This window comes from Globicephala melas, chromosome 6 (assembly GCF_963455315.2).
Source record: "Globicephala melas chromosome 6, mGloMel1.2, whole genome shotgun sequence".
NCBI lineage: Eukaryota > Metazoa > Chordata > Mammalia > Artiodactyla > Delphinidae > Globicephala > Globicephala melas.
In genome coordinates, this window is record NC_083319.1 from 37,054,502 (window position 1) to 37,068,438 (window position 13,937).

The window sequence follows — 13,937 nt, forward strand, 5'->3', positions numbered from 1 at the left end:
TCATTTTACATGGTTGAATTACGTCATAGAAAACAAAAAGAGTAGCTACAGTGGCAAGGTAGGATTGGTTGGCAGACAGACTGAAAGCAAGAAGATAAGTTAAGAGGCTCCTGGAGAAATCTAAGCTTGAAATGCTAAGCACCTGGTCTAAGATGATGGAATAGTAATGGAGAGAGAGAAACAAATACAAGATGATTTGAAGGAAGAAACAACAAGACTTGGTGGCAGACTGAATCCACAGGTGAAGAGGAAAGAGTCAAAGATTCCTCTAAGGCTGGGGTCACAAAGGCACAGGCCCTCCAGGGCCACGCAGGAAGTGTAAATGTGAGAGGCAGCTGGATGGGGACTCACAAACCACGAAGGCCCTGCTCCATCTAAAGTGGATGCTGCCACTCTGGGATGGAGCCCAGAGTCTCCAGTTCTTACAGTTTTTCCTTTGGACTGTTTCCATGCCTCTGCGACAGGTCTCTGGACCTCCAGTCTCACCTCTCTCTAATCCATCCTCTGCGATGACAGGTTCAGATGCCAGAATGACCCTTTTGAAACAAAAACCTAATGATGTCACTTCTCTGCTTGAACTTCTTCAATGGTTCCCCATGGAAGCTGTGCTTTTCAAAGTGATATTTTTAGCAGCAAAACCCTTCCTTCAAACAAAAGTTTAAATGTAAAACAGAAAAGAAGCCCGGATGCTCCAGGAGAAGTAGTAGAAGTGAGCCCAGAAATCCACAACCCCTGCCCTTCATGCCCTCTCAGAGAGAGCTTCTGAGCCCTGAACCTCTGGGCGGTAGCCTTCAAGCAAGGGGAGTACAGAAAGATTTTCCAAGGGCTATGTATATACAGATCGTTTCAAGGGAATCCATTTCCAGGCCCTAGTCTTCCATATGTGCTCTTTCCTAAAATTCATCTTCTGGAGAATGAACTTGGGCTCACATAGTCCTTCCCCCGCTTTACAAAAGAAAGGCATGTCCCTTGCCGCCAAACCTTACTATGATGAATTGTTCTAGAGTGTAAATACTGGGGCACCCAACAAAGGGATATATAAATGAAGATATTGGTTAGGGAAATGTTTAAAGATTAATCAAGGGGCCTTAAACTAATGGGGCTTCCTGCCTTCCTTACCATATACATATTTCTGTTAAGGGTAAAACGTGGCATTGGAAATGGGGTGTTTAGCCCATGCTGAGATTCTCTACAATTGGCACAGCCAAAGGAAAATACATTAGTGACATACTTTCTTTTAAAAGTAACTGGAGTACACATTTGAATTTTACCATATATAAATTATACCTCAATAACCTGACTTTTAAAAAAATGTAATTGGAAAGTCTTACGGGCCATGAAAAAATTCAGATACACTGAAAAAAACCCATGGATAAAAAATTCAGTAACTTATTTCGTATTTGGCGTGCTCTATTCAATAAGACAGTTCAAAGTCTACTTTGTCAAATCATCATGAAATATTTTTTATGATTATAGTCAATCCTCAGCTTATTTCAACTTATAAAATGATTAGTATTTTCTGTCTCCTGTTAACAATACATAAATGTAAACTTGGATAATAAATGTTAGGTTTCAACTTAAAACTGTGTGAGGGGGTTATTGTTATTTTAGGGAGCTCATGAGCAAAACATCTGAGCTCTGTGGCTCCAAACAACACTTTGGAAACCAATGGCTACATAGTGGCTCTCGGTCCTATCAGACCTAAGTCTCCATTATTCTAATAAATATTTTAAATAACAGCAACTTTACTAACCTAAAACGAAATTCATAGATAATACAAGCTATCTATACACATAATTTCAAAACACCAATAAAATGTCCCAAATCTAATATAAAAGAGAAATAAAAAACAATAACTTATAATAAAATAATAGGTATTTCAATACATAAATGATTGGACATGACCATCATAGAAGACTTACTGAAGCACTCAGATTCTTGCACCTAATTGTAAGGAATGAGTAAGTTAGGGTTTAAGAGAAGTAAGATCAGAAGCCGTTCCTTTAAAAAAAAAAAACAAAAAACAGATTAAACACCAGTGTTAGGATAAGTAACAACAGACCAGATTTATTTATATATGACACCCTATACAAATGTTTAGTGGAACATTCAAAAATCATGCAGAACTCAAGTCATTTGACATCCAAAATGTATTGCCAGTGTTGAAGTACAAAGATTAGCAAGATAAAAAGTCCTTCTCAGACTTCCCTTCGTGGTCCAGTGGTTAAGACTCTGCACTTCCACTGCAGGGGGCACGGGTTCAATCTCTGGTCAGGGAACTAAGATCCTGCGTGCAGTGCAGTGCAGCCAAAAAAAAAAAAAAGTTCCTTCTCTCATAAAATACATGACCTAGTGGGGTAGGCAGGTATCTTCTTAAAGACAATATATTCTTTTTTGTTTTAATTTATTTTATTTATTTATCTTTGGCTGTGTTGGGTCTTTGTTTCTGCACGGGCTTTCTCTAGTTGCAGAGAGCGGGGACTACTCTTCACTGCGGTGCGCGGGAGTCTCATTGCGGTGGCTTCTCTTGTTGCAGAGCAGGGCTCTAGGTGCGCGGGCTTCAGTAGTTGTGGTGCGTGGGCTCAGTAGTTGTGGCTCGCGGGCTCTAGAGCTTAGTTGCTCCGCAGCATGTGGGATCTTCCCAGACCAGAGCTCGAACCTGTGTCCCCTGCATTGGCAGGCAGATTCTTAACCACTGCGCCACCAGGGAAGCCCTAAGATGTTGTTTTTAAAGCAGGTAGTTACTTTCTACCCTACCCGGCTAGTTTGTGTATTCTACAAGGGAAAAATTTCTTTCATGTTTAATCTTTGTACCTCAACAGGGGCAATACATTTAAGATGTCAAATAAATGTTTTCTCAACGAACAAACAAGTGTACAGATGGAGGGATTCACTTTACAGAAAAAGAAACATATCCTCTTAGACTGCAGGGGAAGATGGAACAATGAATTCAGGGATGGATTTAGTGATAGATAAATGTAACTATTTGTTGAGCATTGAACTCAGCTAGGTATAAACATTGCCACCCACCCCATCACAGTCTTCATCTGTGCCTTGACATGTCTCCTTCCCACTCCTCACAATAGCACAGACAGGTTCCACAGCTCTCCGCTCCTTTTTAGTTATGTGACAATTCAGTCCAATCCAATTGAGTTAAACTCCAGTCTCAGGTCCAACACAGAACTCGTCTCCTTCCCTCTTCCAGCCCAAGCCTGAGCCATGGCTGAAGGAACCTGAAGTGGGGAGGAGAGCATGCTCCCTCCTGTGGCTTCTCCTCCTCTTCTACTTCTCTAGAAGGTTCTCTACAAGGGGTCTAGCTCTACAGGGGTTGGGAACCAGGAGGAGAGCAGAGAGGGAAGAGATAACTGTCTCCTCACTTAATAAGGTATCTGTCATCACAAACCACTGTGGGCTGTGGATGACAGGCCACCCGAGCCTGTTGTTTGACAGATGTCAAAATGCCAGCTCTCTTATAGGGCACTTGTGAGGCCTCTCCACTAAGCTGTGCCCTAATGGAAACAATCCTGCTCCAGGTCACCTCCTTTAACCCTCCTAGCTTCTGTCCAGCAGGCAGCCTCTTGCATAGACTACCAGCAAGATGGCTCAAGCGCAGCTATCTTCCTCAGTATCCCTGGAACCACGAGAAACTCACATGTCCTTGCTAAGCCAAACAGAAGGAATACAGGCTATTCTACCGCTAAGCCCCTGTCTTTCACGCCTAATCGCCTTTCTTCTTCTCAGATAAATGCAGAGCTAAACAAGTCCACTGTCTAAACACAGAGTCTAGCCAGGGAATGAGAAATCAGCCTCTCTTTCCTGTAGACTCTCTTTGATATCCTCCTGCTTGGTTTGGGGGGCAAAAGGAGGGGGAGGTACTCCCTGGTAGGCTCATGACTCCCTCCCTTGAGTCCTCTTACACCTCACACAGACTGGGAACAAGGTGAGGTGATGAGGGGTGGGTGGGGTTAGTGGTTAGAGGTACCAGGGCCAGTTCTGCTATCTCTTTGTAAGCCCTCGAGAGGGTGACTGACCCCAGCCATTAGCTGCTCTCTCCAGAATGTGTGGTGCTTAGTGTTTCTTTGTCCCCGTTTTTAGACCCTAGTCACCAATTCCAGGGCAACAGGAAAAATTCGACTCAATATCTTCTATAATATGACAAGTTCTGTGAAATAAGGGGCTCCACTGCATGCCTTAATGAAGATGCAAAATCATCTTCTGAGTGAGGGAAAGAACTAGGAGTTGAAGGTTCAGACAGAATAAAGAAAGAAGACAGAGACAGGCTGGGGGTAGAACATTGAATGAAAGCCATGGACACGTTCTCTCCCTACCCCCCACCCCCAAAAGGCACATATATATATTACACACAAAAGTTTGCATATCGTTTTGGGGACACATGGACCCAGGATCTTCTGAGACCCTTGAAGGCCAAAGGACCCCAGATTAACAAGTCTTAGTCTAAGAGAAAGGAAGCAGGAGGTGAGAGTCCAGTGTTCTCTATGTAGGAGGAAGGAGTGGTATTTATGCAGATAAGGCAAATCCTGAAAGGTCAGACATTTAGGGACGTGCATACACCCAGAAGCAGTCCACACCAGATGCCAGTTTTCTAAATGACATGTTTTGTCCAAACTATTCTGATTGGTTAACACGGTTCAACTTATTTTTCCATGTCATGCCATGATACCCACTTACACACAGATTTTTTTTTTCGATTAAATAGGTACTACAGTACTACATGGTTGGTTGAATCTGCAGATGAGGAACCACGTATGGAGAGCCACCTCTACAATTATACATGAATTTTAAACTGCCTGGAGGGCTGGTGCCCCTAAACCCCATATTACTCAAGGGCCAACTGTACATATATACATATTTGGATGAGAATAGGGCTCTAAAAACAACAAGTGTGCTACATATGACTGCAAAGACCCCATGTCAGTAGATGAGATGGTCACTGTCTTCAAACACCTGCTAGGTCCCTGAGAGAGAAAAATGGAGCAGTAATGTGATGCCAGTCTCTGCCAACAAACGGCAGCTGAGAACATGTCCATCAGCTACTGAAAGTAACTAAACTATCTAACAAAAAGGGCCGAGAAGATTGCCCACTATCTGCGATTCAGAAGAGAACCCTGATGTTTTTCTTTCAAATCTAAGCTTTACGCTAGTCTGACAGAGGACAAAGAAACGAATTCCAGGATCCCCTACTTATGATGAAAATGAATGTAAAAGTACTTTGTAAGTTGTAAGGCATTATATAAATGTTAATTATTATGGTAATTATTACAGATATTTCCTACCCAAAAAGGAACTAGACCCCACCATCAGCAGTTTGAGGTCACAGTCAGGAAAGGTGAAATGTTTGAAGACAATGAGTCTGCTTGTTTTCATAGCAACTGTGCAAAGGTCTTCAAAATTTTCATCTCCTCACTGAAAAGTCTAAGAAGAGGAGCCAGTCAGTGATACATGCCCAAAAGAAAGTTTAGGAATTCGGTTAAATTTGGTTCAATATAACAAATATTTATTGAGAGGACACAAAAATAAGTCAGAATATAGTTGCCTGCCTCACCCACCCTGAAGAAGTGTACTAACTAGGAAGGGACAAAAGCCAGTTTATGTGGCAAAGTGGTGACGGGCTCCTTCCTGCGCCCACTGGCCCAACCCACCCATTCAGTCCTTGGCCTGTTTCTTATCAGATCCACGCCGTTCCCTCTCCAGCGAGGCTGACATTCACACACTGAGCCCCTGGCTCCCGGATCCCTGCTGAATGCTGTCAGCGAGGGGCACTGACAGAAGAATGTCAGAAGGAAGCCAGAGCCAGTGTTTCCTCCCCTTCTCCCTCTGCCTTGGCCAGCACCTCCCGCAGAAGCTGTGTGTCCCCTGTGGCTGCAGCCGCCCTCAGGCAGGCGCTCCCCAGTTCCAGCTTCTAACTCATCCTTGTTCCTTCAGCCCAGGGATGATAAGATGATTCCTGCTGTTGCTAATCTCTGGGTTGCCTCGCCTTCCCTTGAATGGCTTCCCAGCTCTTCCTTCACTTTTATTGCTAATTTTCTGGATGAAATTCCCTCTGATTTAAATACTTAGAGTGATTTCTGTTTTCCTGGCTGGACCTCGAAATGTGGCAGCTAAGCCAAAACTGAACTGACTGCTATTGAGAACAAAGACCCCGATTCCAACATTGCTAAATTCAAAGCTCACTGCTATTGGTGTGAGTTCAGACTGAGTTATACAGAGGAATGAAGAGACAGAATTGATTTTCCTCTTCTTCCAAAAGAACACAGGGAATCAGGAGAGAAAAAGAGTTGGGGAAAAGAGAGAGAAAGGAGCATTATGGACTCCCTACTTCCCTGTCGTCAGGATAATTTGGGGAAGGGGCCGCTGACAAGGGCAAGGACAATCCCGCCCCTTAAAATTTGGAGGAGTCAAAGAGGAGACTAGACCTGCACAGGGCCAAATTAGGGTCTTTAGAAACCCCAAACACTGAAAGATTATGGTATTCCACCCGCCAAAAAAATTAATAAAAATAAAATCAGTCCTTCACACTTACAATATAATACAATGTAAATATAAAGAAGTACAATAAATTTGATTTTTTTCCCACAGTAACTACTTTCACATTTAAAAAAATATATCAAAATCTTTTCCTCCAAATCTATTTTGTGGCCCTGCTTTGCCGGTGCCCTAAGCATACATCTAGTCTACCCTTTGGATCATCCAGTGATGGACCTGGGCAGCCTGCCTTGTCCAGAGCGCCAGTGGCCAGCCTCTCAGGGATGGTGCATGTACTATTATGGGGGGTGCGGGATGCTGGAAGGCTGAGTCTCCTAAGGACCCGGGAGTGTAGAGAAGGGATTCTTAAATTCATATGGGCCCAGAGGGAACTGTGGGCTTTAGAAGGGAAAGTGAGCTGGAGTGCCAACCCTAAGAGTCTCTGAAAGAGCAAGAGGATGTGCAGGGTTCACCTGCTGGTGGTGAGGCAGACAGTGGACGCGTCTCTAAGGAGTTATCTATGCACCATCCATCAAAACCACCACTGGCCATCATCTTCTTAGAACAAGCTATTGGTACTCAGCCATAAAAAAGAACGAAATAACGCCCTTTGCAGCAACATGGATGGACCTAGAGATTTTCATACTGAGTGAAGGAAGTCATACAGAGCAAGACAAATACCATATGATATCACTTATGTGTGGAATCTAAAAAAATGGTACAAATGAACTTATTTGCAAAACAGAAATAGAGTCACAGATGTAGAAAACAAACTTATGGTCACCGGGGGGGAAAAAGGGAAGAGGGATAAATTGGGAGACTGGGATTGACATATGCACACACTACTGTATATAAAATAGATAACTAATAGGGACCTACTGTATAGCACAGGGAACTCTTCTCAATACTCTGTAATGACCTGTATGAGAAAAGAATCTAAAAAAGAGTGGATATATGTATAACTGATCCACTTTGCTGTATACCTGAAACTAACACAATATTGTAAATCAACTAGACTCCAATAAAAATTTTAAAAAGGACCAGCTATGGGGAGAGGAGAATGTGACAAGCTGTTGCAGAGGGAGGAAATGACCAAGATGAGACTCGTGACAAGGATACAAGCCTCCCTACAAGTGGCTGGCCTGCATCCTTGAATTAAAATTCTGAAGGATAGAACTAAACTGGTAGAATGCCCAGAGATATATACCTGAAATGTACAAGAGTAAGCTTTCCTCTCTCAGTGGAGAGGGGGATACCAGTCCTAAAAACAAAAGTTAAAATCTCTACACCTCCAAGTCTGTGACTTGTGCAATTAATACCAATTACACATTTATCCACTTCCACGATTTTAGCTAGTCCCAGAGGTTGATAACACCCAGATTTCTATGTCCAGCTTTACTTGCCTTCATGCTCAGGTGATTCCTTCTGCCAAGAAAACCCTCCCCATTCCCATCCCATATTTCACAAATTCAAATCCTAACCCTTCTTCAAGGTCTGGTTCAAATATTGCTGCCATCTGTAGAGAACTGTCCCTCACCTGAACCCTCACGGTGCTCTATCTGACCTCTTCTGCGAGGCTTTCGCTTTCTGCCTCATATTAGAGTAATGAGGGTACATCTCATCCCTCCTGTGAGGCAGTAAGCTACTTGAAAACAGAAGACATGTTTTATTCGTTTTTGGATCCTCTCAGCACCTACGGTATTTGTTGATGGAAAGAACCGTATCCTTCGGAGTCTAGATGATCACTCCCAAGATGATGCCTTTAAAAAACTGTTTCTGAAACTTCACTTTTGATGCTGCCTTCAGCCGGTTTGAGACCACACGAGAAAATCAGGCTCATCAATGACTACTGCTAATATTTATTCTGTGCCGTATGCCAACTACTGGGCCATGCGTTTTGCATCTAGTTGTCCCATTTAATCTGCCTAACAACTCCCTAAGACAGGTACTATTATAGTGCTCATTTGGTAAAAACTCTGAGGCCTAGAGGCATTAACCAATTGCCCAAGACTATCCAGTTAGTAAGTGACAGAACTGGGATATGGCCACTTCAGGGTCACATCTACATTCAGTCAAAAACTGTACTACCAAGATGGACCATTCACCTTGTTAAAACACTTCTGTTTTCATAAAATTTATCTTCGAAGAGTAAGTATTTGCCACCAACGAATATATATATGCACACATACACACACACACACATAAAATGGCTATAAAACTGAAATAACAATGAAGGACTATTTTTTCACCTATAAAAAAGGTTTTTTGAAATAATAATACCTGACGCTAGCAAGTGGGTAGGAAAATGGTACTGTCACATACTACTAGTAAGAGTACAATCTGGAACAACTTTAGAGAGCAACTTGGTGATTTCCATCAAAAACCTTTAAAATATTTTTACCATTAACCCACCAATTCCACTTCAAGAATTTTAGCTAAAGAAAACAATCATAGATTTAGCTTCAAAGATACTCAATACAGCACTGTTTGTAATAATGAAAAATTAGGAAAGATCTTAAGTTTCTAATAATAGGACATTGTATAATTAAATTATGTTACACTCATACATTAAAATCCAAGCAGCCCACTAAACATTGTTTCAGAGATGTGTGATATCAAAGATTGTTCATGATATATCATTAAGTGAAAACAGAAAGTTGAAAATGTATGGAATGAGCCCAGTTTCATTAAACACACACATACACACATATAAATACACAGTAGACACCTGGGATGATATAAATCAAAATGTTAAGAATCACTATCTTTTGGGGATGAGTCAGAATTTTACATATAACTGTATTTTCAATGATTATGTATCACTTTTATAATAAGAAAAAATTAGATAAGGATTAAAAAAAAAAAGGTATCACAGGGATGAAAGGATACCAAAAGATGTTTCTTCAAATGTCACTGAAATAGGTCTGTAGTTTCCATTTAACAAATATACCATTCCAAACTGATGGAGCTTTTATATACAAATTAACCAGTATATTTATTTAAAAAGACATATTACTTTAAAACACTTTCTACCTCTTTTATACAACCCCACCACAGTTAGTATGCAGCTCAGTAAATACTGTTTTGTTTTGTTTTTTTTTTGCGGTACGCGGGCCTCTTACTGTTGCGGCCTCTCCCGTTGCGGAGCACAGGCTCCGGACGCGCAGGCTCAGCGGCCGTGGCTCACGGGCCCAGCCGCTCCGCGGCACGTGGGATCTTCCCGGACTGGGGCACGAATCCGTGTCCCCTGCATCGGCAGGCGGACTCTCAACCACTGCGCCACCAGGGAAGCCCTCAGTAAATACTTGTTGAATAGAATTGAATAGTCTAGTGTAAAATTTTTATAAATAATCGAGATGAGGAAGAACCCAGTGAAGTTCTTACTTTACAGGGGACAGTAAGTTCCTCCACTATACTTCGAACACATTTGACACTGTCAGCCAACACCTTCTTCTTAAATCTCTTACCATGGCTTCCACCACAGCTCATCCTCCTAGTCATCCTTCCATCTCAGTGTCCACTGATCGCTCACTGTGGTGTAGATCCTCTTCCTCCTCTGAACTGTGGCCATCCACCCCCACCCCCATCTCCCCACCAACGCTCTGGTCCTCCGCTTTTGGCATTCTTCTTCCCATAGTCATTTCCTCGGAGAGTTCATCCACGATCATGGCATGATCTATCACCTCAGTGGAGATAATTTCAGGTGGAACATGACCTTGTTTCCCTGGGTGTGGGCATGTGTGCTGTCATTGCTACATATATAAGGCATTTTGATATTGCACAACAGTAATGATTAGAATTTTACAGTATAACTTACCAAGGAAAAGACTGCTTGGAGGAACTGAGGAAGAGTTGTTGGCATCGATGGCAGTAAACTACTTCCCCCGTCCCATAAAGTAAACCAAATAAAAATACACAAATAGGGACTTCCCTGGTGGTTCAGTGGGTAAGACTCCACGCTCCCAATGCAGGGAGCCCGGGTTCAATCCCTGGCTGGGGAACTAGATCCCTCATGCATGCCGCAACTATAAGCCCACGTGCCGCAACTAAGACCTGGTGCAGCCTAAATAAATATATTTTAAAAATACAAACAGAAAAAGTCAGCAAAGCATGTGTTTAAAATTCTCAGGTTAACAGTATCATACTTTGTTTGGGGAAGGAAGAAACTAAGTAAATGAAATAATTAGCCTACAAAATATTTTTAAAGGTCCTAGATTCTATATTTATAAAACTCACTTATATGAACAAAGTACATATTTTTATTAAGCATATCTTTGTTTTTTATTTTTCTGGTGATCAGTCCTAGTCAGCTGGTCACATTACTCTTTGGACTCAGCATCAAGATGAATCTTCTAACCGCCTCCCTCCCCTTCCAATCAGATTTCTGCCCTTAAGCTTCTGTATAGAAATTACAAGCCACCACTGGGCTTACAGATTCATTATTTAGACCCAGGGTATGTTAATCATGGGTCCTGAAATAAGCTAAGGGCTACAGTCATCCCTCAGACCCAATACAAGGAACATAAAGGTTACAGACTTTTGGAATAGGAGGGTAGCAATTTGGGGCTAATTTTTGACTAATCCTGGCAGGAAAGAAAGCACATGGTAGAAAGCTCCACAGAATATTACTCCACAGGAAAAGCCATCAAAAGCCTTAAGGCCATGAACAAGACTGGGCCCAGATACTAGCCCAGAATAATAGATATAAAAGCCAAGTTTCTACTGAAAGGTAGAACCACCTTAAAATCTAGCTAATAAATATGCTTCAGCCAAGCAAAACAGAAGAGAAGGAGATGATTGAGAACTGAACTTCCAAGGCTCAGAGCAACTAACACCTCTAGAGGGGTAAAGGAAGCACCTACACTTATTTAGGCCTATAAAACTGGGCTGTGCTCAGTGGTGACTGCTTATCACAAGCACAAGGAGGCAGCTTCCAGGGCCTGTCAGTCAAGCAGAGGGGTTATTAGAAGTATGTATATATGTACACACTGCTGCATTTAAAATAGATAACCAATACTGTATAGCCAGGGAACTCTGCTCAATATTCTTTAATAACCTAAATGGGAAAGGAACTTGAAAAAGAATAGATAGATGGGGGGCTTCCCTGGTGGCTCAATGGTTAAGAGTCTGCCTGCCAGTGCAGGGGACACGGGTTCGAGCCCTGGTCCAGGGAAGATCCCACATGCCGTGGAGCAACTAAGCCTGTGTGCCACAGCTACTGAGCCTGCGCTCTACAGCCTGCAAGCCACAACTACTGAGCCTGTATGCCACAAATACTGAAGCCCGTGCACCACAACTACTGAAGCCCATGTACCTAGAGCCCATGCTCTGCAACAAGAGAAGCCACTGCAATGAGAAGCCTGCGCAGCGCAACGAAGGGTAGCCCCCGCTCACCCCGCAACTAGAGAAAGCCCACACGCAGCAACGAAGACCCAATGCAGCCAAAAATAAAATAAATTTTTTAACAATTAAAAAAATACTTAAAAAAAAGAATAGAATACAAGTGTATGTATAACTGAATCACTTTGCTGTACACCTGAATCTAACACATTGTTAATCAACTATACTCCAATATAAAATTAAATTAAAAAAAAAGAAGTATGTATATATGAAAGCTACTCCTCAGAAAGGGAGAGCAAGCCAAACTAGATCAAAGATCAAGAACCAAGGGGAACCAACTGGGCAGCAGAATCAGAGTGGCAAAGACAGAAAAAGAAAAAAAAAGATGAGGATACACTTATACACTTCTAAGAAGTGATAAGAATGCAACCAAATCTGTGGGAGGGCTCAGGTCCATAGACTGGGATTCACTCTGATCGTTCCAAACCTCACCAGGTTAAAGGCAGAGGCTTGATGGTAATACACCTGTGTGAGAACCATTTCCTTCCTCTGAGCCCCTGCTACCTCCTGGAGTCCAGGTTTCTTCAGATTCGACAGGCAGAAGGCTGCTTGGTTGTTAAGGTAGGTGGGGAGCTCCAGGTGTGCTCCTCTGGTCCTCTGTAGCCCACCCACCCCATCAAACATTATAGGTAACTTCAGCACCATCAGGAGTCCAGCCAAACGCTCTGACACATCTCTAGAGCAAACTGTAGTGGCACACCTTCTGTGACACCACACTGCCGGTTCCTTCCAACCAGTTCTCTCTGTCTCTGACCGACTCTTCCTTCTCTACCTGTCCCTTGGGTTGACTGGTGTTCCTTGAGGCTCTAGATTTTCTCCACCCAACTCTCTTGTCTACAATTATATCTATACGCATAACTCCAATGACCATTTCTATAGGCCAAGAATGAATCACCAGTCCATTTCTGTCAGCTCTAAACTAATATATCCAATTGCCTACTGGATCTCTTTACTTGATGGCCTTGCAAGCACTTCGAACTCCTATGTCCAAAACCTGACACGTGATTTTCCCCCTAAATATCTTCCCACCCCATTGTTCTCTTACTCAGTAAATGACCCACCATGCACCCGCATGCTCAAGCCAAAAACCTGAGTCATCCTCGAATTCTCCATCTCCCTTACTCTCCACATCCATGTCTTGCTGGATATACCTCCAAAATATGCCCTCAAGGCCATCCACTTCTCCACTGCCTCTACCCTATGGAGTCCAAACCACCATCGTCTTTCACCTGGACCAATGCAACAGCCCCTTAAGTGGTCTCCCAGCATCTAGTGTTGATCTTCTCCAGTCTTCTGTCTATAGAACAGCCATAATGCAGTGCTGGCAACGTCATTCCTCTGCATAGAAACACTTGAATGGCCTCCATAGTAGGATGAACTACCTTATTATGGATTTCATGGTGCTCAATGATTTGGTCGCTGCCTATCTCTTCAGCCTCATCTCACATCACATCCCTCCCCTCCCCCTCTAGGCTCCAGATACACTGAACTTCTTTCATTCCTTTCATATCTGTCACCTTTGCACATACTGTTCCCTCTGCCTGAAACATTCTTCCCACCTTTCACCTGATCACCTCAAAATCATTCTAAACGTCACAGCATAAACATCACTACTTCCTTTGTAGACGAGGTCCCCCCAAAATGTGTATTCCAATAATGTTCTGTACTTTCTTAGTAATATTTTTCAAACTTAATATTGCTCAAACTTCATTATAGTTATTTGTGTTTATTTCCTTACCGCTACAAAATACTGTATCCTCAGTGCCTAGCACAGTGTGTGGCATAACAGACTCAACTAATATTAGAATAAATGAGAAAATGAGTAAATGACAAAATCCAAGAAATTTGGATGACTCCCCAAAACATGGTCTCCTCAGGATGAGTGAGGTCAGATAAAAGGTAGATGCCAATGGAAACAGCAGATCACAGGAATGTCCTCACAGGTTTGACCGGGCCAGGTGTAGTGGATGTGTTCCAGTCACATGGTTCTTCCTTGGCCATGGGTCCAGCCAGTGCTGGGACATTGGTGCTGCTGAGGCAGGTACACATGGGTA

General features: G+C 42.7%; 1 protein-coding gene across 1 annotated transcript in view; it reads right to left on the minus strand.

Moving 5' to 3' along the window:
• NPR2 (natriuretic peptide receptor 2) overlaps positions 1 to 13,937 on the minus strand; it is a 49,303-nt gene that overhangs the window by 22,114 nt on the left and 13,252 nt on the right. The gene's annotated exons all lie outside the window — the stretch shown is intronic.